At 36.1% G+C, this 6,037-nt stretch overlaps 1 protein-coding gene across 1 annotated transcript in view; it reads right to left on the bottom strand.

The window, feature by feature from the left end:
• Positions 1-1,020: 1,020 nt before the first annotated feature.
• LOC109472167 (aftiphilin-like) overlaps positions 1,021-6,037 on the bottom strand; it is a 23,225-nt gene continuing 18,208 nt past the window's right edge. Inside the window, 1 exon segment of the mRNA XM_019771750.1 lies at positions 1,021-3,727. The gene's annotated coding sequence lies outside the window, so the exon portion shown is untranslated.

Genomic DNA, 6,037 nt, shown 5'->3' with positions numbered 1-6,037 from the left:
TATATGGATGACATCCGCGCGCGCATGAATTTTCGGCCGTTTCCAAAAAAAAAAAAAAGTTTCCAACCACACTGTAAAATTGTACAAAACAGTTGAAAAATGAGCAAATATATACCGAAAGTTGCAAAAAAAATATTTGAAAACGATTCCAACGTCGTAGAATGCCAAAATCAAACAAAAAACTAAAATGCAAAGAAATGAATTTAAAGAGTAGATTATTCGCCATACCATACTCTGTGTCATTTGTTCGACTTCATAACAACGTAGATTTCATGAAAGCTAACTTTTTTTTTTTTGCAAAACTTTTTTTTTTATTCGCGCGCTCGCATCAGTTTTGGGGTTCCCAGAGGATGTCATCCATATAATCAAATCAACATGGCCTAAGGGTTTTGCAATGTTCAAATGTTAACAAATTGGTGGGAAGTTGTGCTTTTACGCGACGTGAAGAATTTATATGTTTTGGTGTAAAACATGTTTAAATATATTTTTAACATGTTTTTGAATGTTTCATTTTCCAGTTCTATCATTTATTGTCATCAATCCATTTTGACGGATCTATGCAAATAATAATTCTTAGTCTTTAGTACGCATATTGGTGTGTATGCTAAGACAAGGAAATTTTTAGAGAGATACTGCAAGTTCATAACTTAATTTTGAATAAATAGCAGGTGTTCAAAGTGTTTTTAAGTTCATGCATATATGGTTGAAAGAACTGTAGTAAAGATATGCAAGACAGAACATGTTAAGTATGATGAACTAAATAAAACCTCTTTGAATATTTCACAATTCTCAGTAGCCAATGTCTCTCCATATTACATTTGTGTTAAGCATTGATTTATATAAATGTACAGGTTTGGAAAATCCACTGTTGATGCCGGCTGTCATGTCTTCATCTTTGGGAATAACCTTGAAGAAAATGTAATAAGAAAAACCTGAATCATGACATTTATGATCCCCAACACAATATTGATAATCCTCTTATAATATCTACACATTCAGTACCACTAAGACAACTGTATCTGAAGAATACCAGTAGCTTTTATTCACATTCAATGGTTGTCACTTTAGCAAGCTCATATACATGGAGATCACGTCACCTTTTTTCTGTATATACACAATATAGCAACTAATTTTCTCTTCGGGGAAGTCAAAGTACTTCCACCAGATACTACATCATATGTGCACTTGGTCATACTTGGGTGTCTTTTTTACTAGCATTTTGCCCTCCCCTCACACCATTATTTGACAGTTTCAACGCTTACAAACAATGCCCATTCTGCACAATAATATAAATGTGACTCTCCATGCAAGCATTACACAAAAAGCAAAGACAATACAGTGCACAGATGACAGCAGTTACCACATAAGCTTAACTGTTAATTTTACTAATATGGCAGAAAGGAAAGGAGATAGTATGTATGGTGAAATAATCATATACATTGTACAAGAAAGAACATGTACACAAATCTGACATCTACTTGATGATGATAGAATTGTAGCTAGTTGTTCTTGTAAGTCTAGAATATGATATTACAATGAGTTTCTTTAACTACTTACATTGTACAACCATTCACACTATGTTAGGACAAAGCTAAAACTAAACCTACAATACAATAGTACATGTTTACATCCATATAGTTTGCAGATCAGTCACTTTATAATTCAACCATTTGTACTAAATATGCCATATGCAACTACTATGAAGATGTAATACACTTGTTATACAAGAAATCTGCGTTGCTACTATCCTGCTCATTAGGAAGAAAACATTGCAGGTAGAGGGAAGCAAGTACATATAAACTTTATCTCTGTAGTTCTTTACATAAATTGCACAAAACGATTATGATTATCAATGCACTGGCAGTATTTATATGTTGCCAAAATTGATGTTTTCAGGTAGGCAAATCACATGAATAGAATCATTCAGATTGACATGACATAAACATTTCATAGCCAGATTAAATCAAGTACATGTACATGTACATGTAATAGGTATGGTTGTCAGAAATTAATGAACTTGAAATATCCACAGCAACTGACTGTACAAATACAATACATATGTTGTTAAGGTTTATTATCGGCAAGTTTAAAAGATTTACATTTTTATTGTTTCAATGTTTTATGGTGGAAGAGTGTAACAACATTCAGTGAACAGAAAGAAAGGATGGCATATTTTCTGCATTTTTTAAAAACAGAAAATCATCCCAGACACATCTAAAATACTATTGTACCAAGGATATAATTAACTGGACTGTAACTTCATTTGGAAAATTGTTTTGTCTGAGATAGTCTGTGTACAATGGCACTGTGCACACTTTTGCTGAGTCCTCCTATATTTGGAAGGAGACAGGCACTCCACATCCTACCTACTTACTATTGTTCCTACTCTTAAAATAAGCCCAACGCTTCCTTAGTTACTATAAATAGCACAATAGTGTGCATCTGAAACTTTGCTCTTAGACATCCACGTGTATTCAATTATAATGTCTTGTACAATGTACATGTACATTTACAGTATACCGGTATCTTAAGTCCTGTTTAGAATAAGCATCGACTACAAAATCACATAAACTGACTTGTACTGATTTACATTTCTTCATCCTTTGGTCATATCAATGGACAAAATACGTACAAGGACAGGGCTGCCAGTTATCTACAAGCATTTCCAATGAAGGTACAACAGGTTAAGGTGTACCTTAGCTTTGGGTACATGAGATAACCCCAACCAATGTTTAAAATTTTCACCACAGCTTTTAACAATCATCTAATTATATATGTACATGTTACAAGGTCACATTTGTTTCCCGTTATAATATTGTTTGCACATAAATAATAGAGTATCTCACAAATGTCAAGGATTACAGCAAATACATCAAAGCAGCAGTATCGATGAGAAGTCTGACATTCGATGAGAAATTAGCAGTATATATATATATATAAGCACTGTAGTAAGTATATTTCATTGAGTAGCAATTGACACTCTAAAAATAGCCATTTAAGCCTTCAAGTGTTGTTCTAACCAGGTGCATGGAGGCTGCTCTAGAATGCAAAACATTTATGACTAGCATCGCTACAAACAAGGCTTGTTCGCAAGAATCTTGTAACCTATGACCAATTGTCATCACTATGGTTTTGCTCCGGAGACAATTTCACAATAAAAGATGATCATCATATGGAAGATGTGAAAAAAATAACATCTGAGGTGACAAATAGGATTTCCCAGGAAAGGAGTCTCTATTGATCACCTCTTTTCCAATCAGTTATTCTTCTAAAGCGTTTTCTTTTTCATTTATCTTTAAGCATGTGTTCACCAAACAGAAAGAAAGATCAATCAAAGAGAAGATAGAACGACACTACAAGTAGCAGGAATAACAACCTAGGCTCGTGCAGCTTGGCATGCCACTTTAAGATGAGCCTGGTCTGAGCAATTAATAAGGAATTTTCTTTCTTGGAAGTACAATCTTACAATAAAATAAATGCCAAATGAAGTCATGAACAAGGCAGTCTGTTCAGTGCTAATTTTAAGTTCCCTTAAGACAGGTAATACTGTAATTTACTTTATGTTCACAGTTACTGTAGTAAAAGTTGGAGGTGTTCATGGAACTATATGTTCACAGTGGCGCCACATGCAGACAAAAGAAAGTCGGCAAATTATTTGTTAACAGTAATGATAAGTTCGGGGTACGTAAGTGACCACAAAAAATAACAGTAACGAAAAAAATCAGGAATTACAGTTACTGTAATAATGTATCCTAGCTGCTATTTGTACTCGGTGTTTCCTCCTGTGCTTTACTCAGACTGGCGGGAAACATCAGCACTTTGGCTGTCATGAAGGACAGGTCGGGCAGACGCGACATGATGCCCCGTGCTTCCTCACTAAGGTCCTTATCTACGTCCTCCTTCCGTAGCGGGGCGGTGATGGTGGCCGAGGTTTTGATGCTGGCCAGGAGAGAATCGTACGTCGTAGACTGGGGTTTGCTGCCAGGGGGCGGGGCAAGACTTGGGGACAAGTCCAGGCCCAGACCCATCAGTGCTGCGTCCAGTGGGGCTGGAACAGGAGAAACAGAATAGGTTTGCACTATTGGTAGTACTGAGGTAAATTGATTATATATCTATTATATAATACTGGAGAATTAGAAGGTTCTGTGAATGTGTTCTTATGTAACTATACAGTTCTCTTTACAGGACAATGGCTAGCTATATAGTTACAGACTAGATGAAAAACTAACAGTTACCACTAGTAGTAAATGGATTACTTATCTACAATGTATACACATCTATTGCTGCATTCTAAAATGATTAATAATCAAAACTTTTTCTCTAGATTAGTCCTATGTATATTTTCTGTCTTAATGAAGTGTATGTACTTCGTTTGCAAGAGAAAGGGAATAAATTTTATAGCATGAACCAATAGCCGATTAAATCCTTTAGTTGGTGAAGTACAACATACAGTTGTGACACCAGATTGCAATTTGGAGTTCCGATATGCACAAAGTACATTTTTTCACAAGCACATTTCTTGTTTCAATACATCTGGTTTGTTATTAGCAACAGGGGTGAACAAGTAGGCCCTTTGGATTGATATGTAGGTTTTGTTTTCTTGGTCTGACAGTTCTTAGCATGTCCAACATGGCCAATGTCCTTGTTGGATTGGGAAACAGTTGTTACTGCCAAAGGTAAATAGTTGAAAGCCTGGGTCAAGGTACAGCCAAGGTGAACCATAGCATCAGTTGGCAGGCTTTACCACATGTACCAAAGTTGCCATTTGGCTACCAATTCTCTATTGGTTACGGGGTGAAGAAGGTCAAAACAGAACAGATAACCTCCCAATATTTCAACACTCCTGTTTAAAAATAAGGATATCACAAGGTTCTGGTGTATTTTTGACCAGAACAGGTTTCTTGTTGCATAATCTGGTGTGGATCTTTGTATATTCTCAAAGGATATTTAGTTAATGTCTTTTGCTTTTTAGTTAGCATGCTGACATCTTAGCTGCGATCCAAGTGCTTAGTCTTTTGTAGCACACTGGATTTAGGCAGAATCATACAAATGTACATTTAGAGCCAGTAAGATGAAGAATAACCCAGCTATAGCTTACAGCAGTCTTTTATTTTTATGTGTCAGAGTTAGAGCTGTGTACCGGTACGCAGTACCGATACTGTACCGGAAAAATTGATTAGGTACAGGTCCAAAATACCTAATCCCTCAGTACCGGTACTGTACCTAAACAATTTCACACCAATTTTATGCCTATTTGTGACCTCAAATGTGTAAATAGCTGAAATAGCTGGTTAACAATGTGTCCCTGTGTAAGGACAGTGTGTTCATGAAAACATAAACAACTTAGTTTTGCCTATATTTTATCTGAGCATTCGCCATAAACAAAGAATAAACCTTAACTATCAAGTTTATTTATGTTTTTTTGTTATTGAAGGAGTTCAGAAGAGCATATAAATTGGTCGAATTGTTCAGGTACAGGTTCAGGTCCGGACCTGTACCTAAACCTGTGTACCTGTACCTGTACCTGTACCTAAAATTTGTTTAGGTACACAGCTCTAGTCAGAGTCAGGTCATCTTGAAGATGTCAATCTTGTTTTTCTGATCCTTTCAACTACCTGGCTTTATGTAAACAATTTAATCCTATTTGATAGCTTAATTCTCCACCACCAAATCTTAAATGGTTGGAAAAGTATCTGGAGGCTAATTCTTGATGTTAGAATAAAAATTAGCAAAGCCAACATGCCCTAGAAAAAAATCACACACCACACTTATCACAACACAGCAAATCGAAAGAAAGAAAATAGCACAAGTGATACATTTCTATTTTCTACCCTACTACACTGTACATCAGCCTGGTATCCATCCTACTCTAGCTCCTCTTCACTCCCCTGATTGCTTCTCTGTCACCAAAGGAGAAAAGGGAGCTACAATAGGACGGGTGCCAGGCCGCTACACTACTTATACCTTGCAAAAAAATCTGCACAAAATATCAAAAGAGGCTAATGAGAGCCACTACTCACCACCACTGATACCACAG

Source organism: Branchiostoma belcheri, unplaced genomic scaffold (assembly GCF_001625305.1).
Source record: "Branchiostoma belcheri isolate BF01 breed outbred unplaced genomic scaffold, Haploidv18h27 scaffold27, whole genome shotgun sequence".
Lineage (NCBI taxonomy): Eukaryota > Metazoa > Chordata > Leptocardii > Amphioxiformes > Branchiostomatidae > Branchiostoma > Branchiostoma belcheri.
The sequence above is the reverse complement of the archived record's forward strand: the minus strand, read 5'-3'. Positions and strand labels throughout refer to the sequence as shown.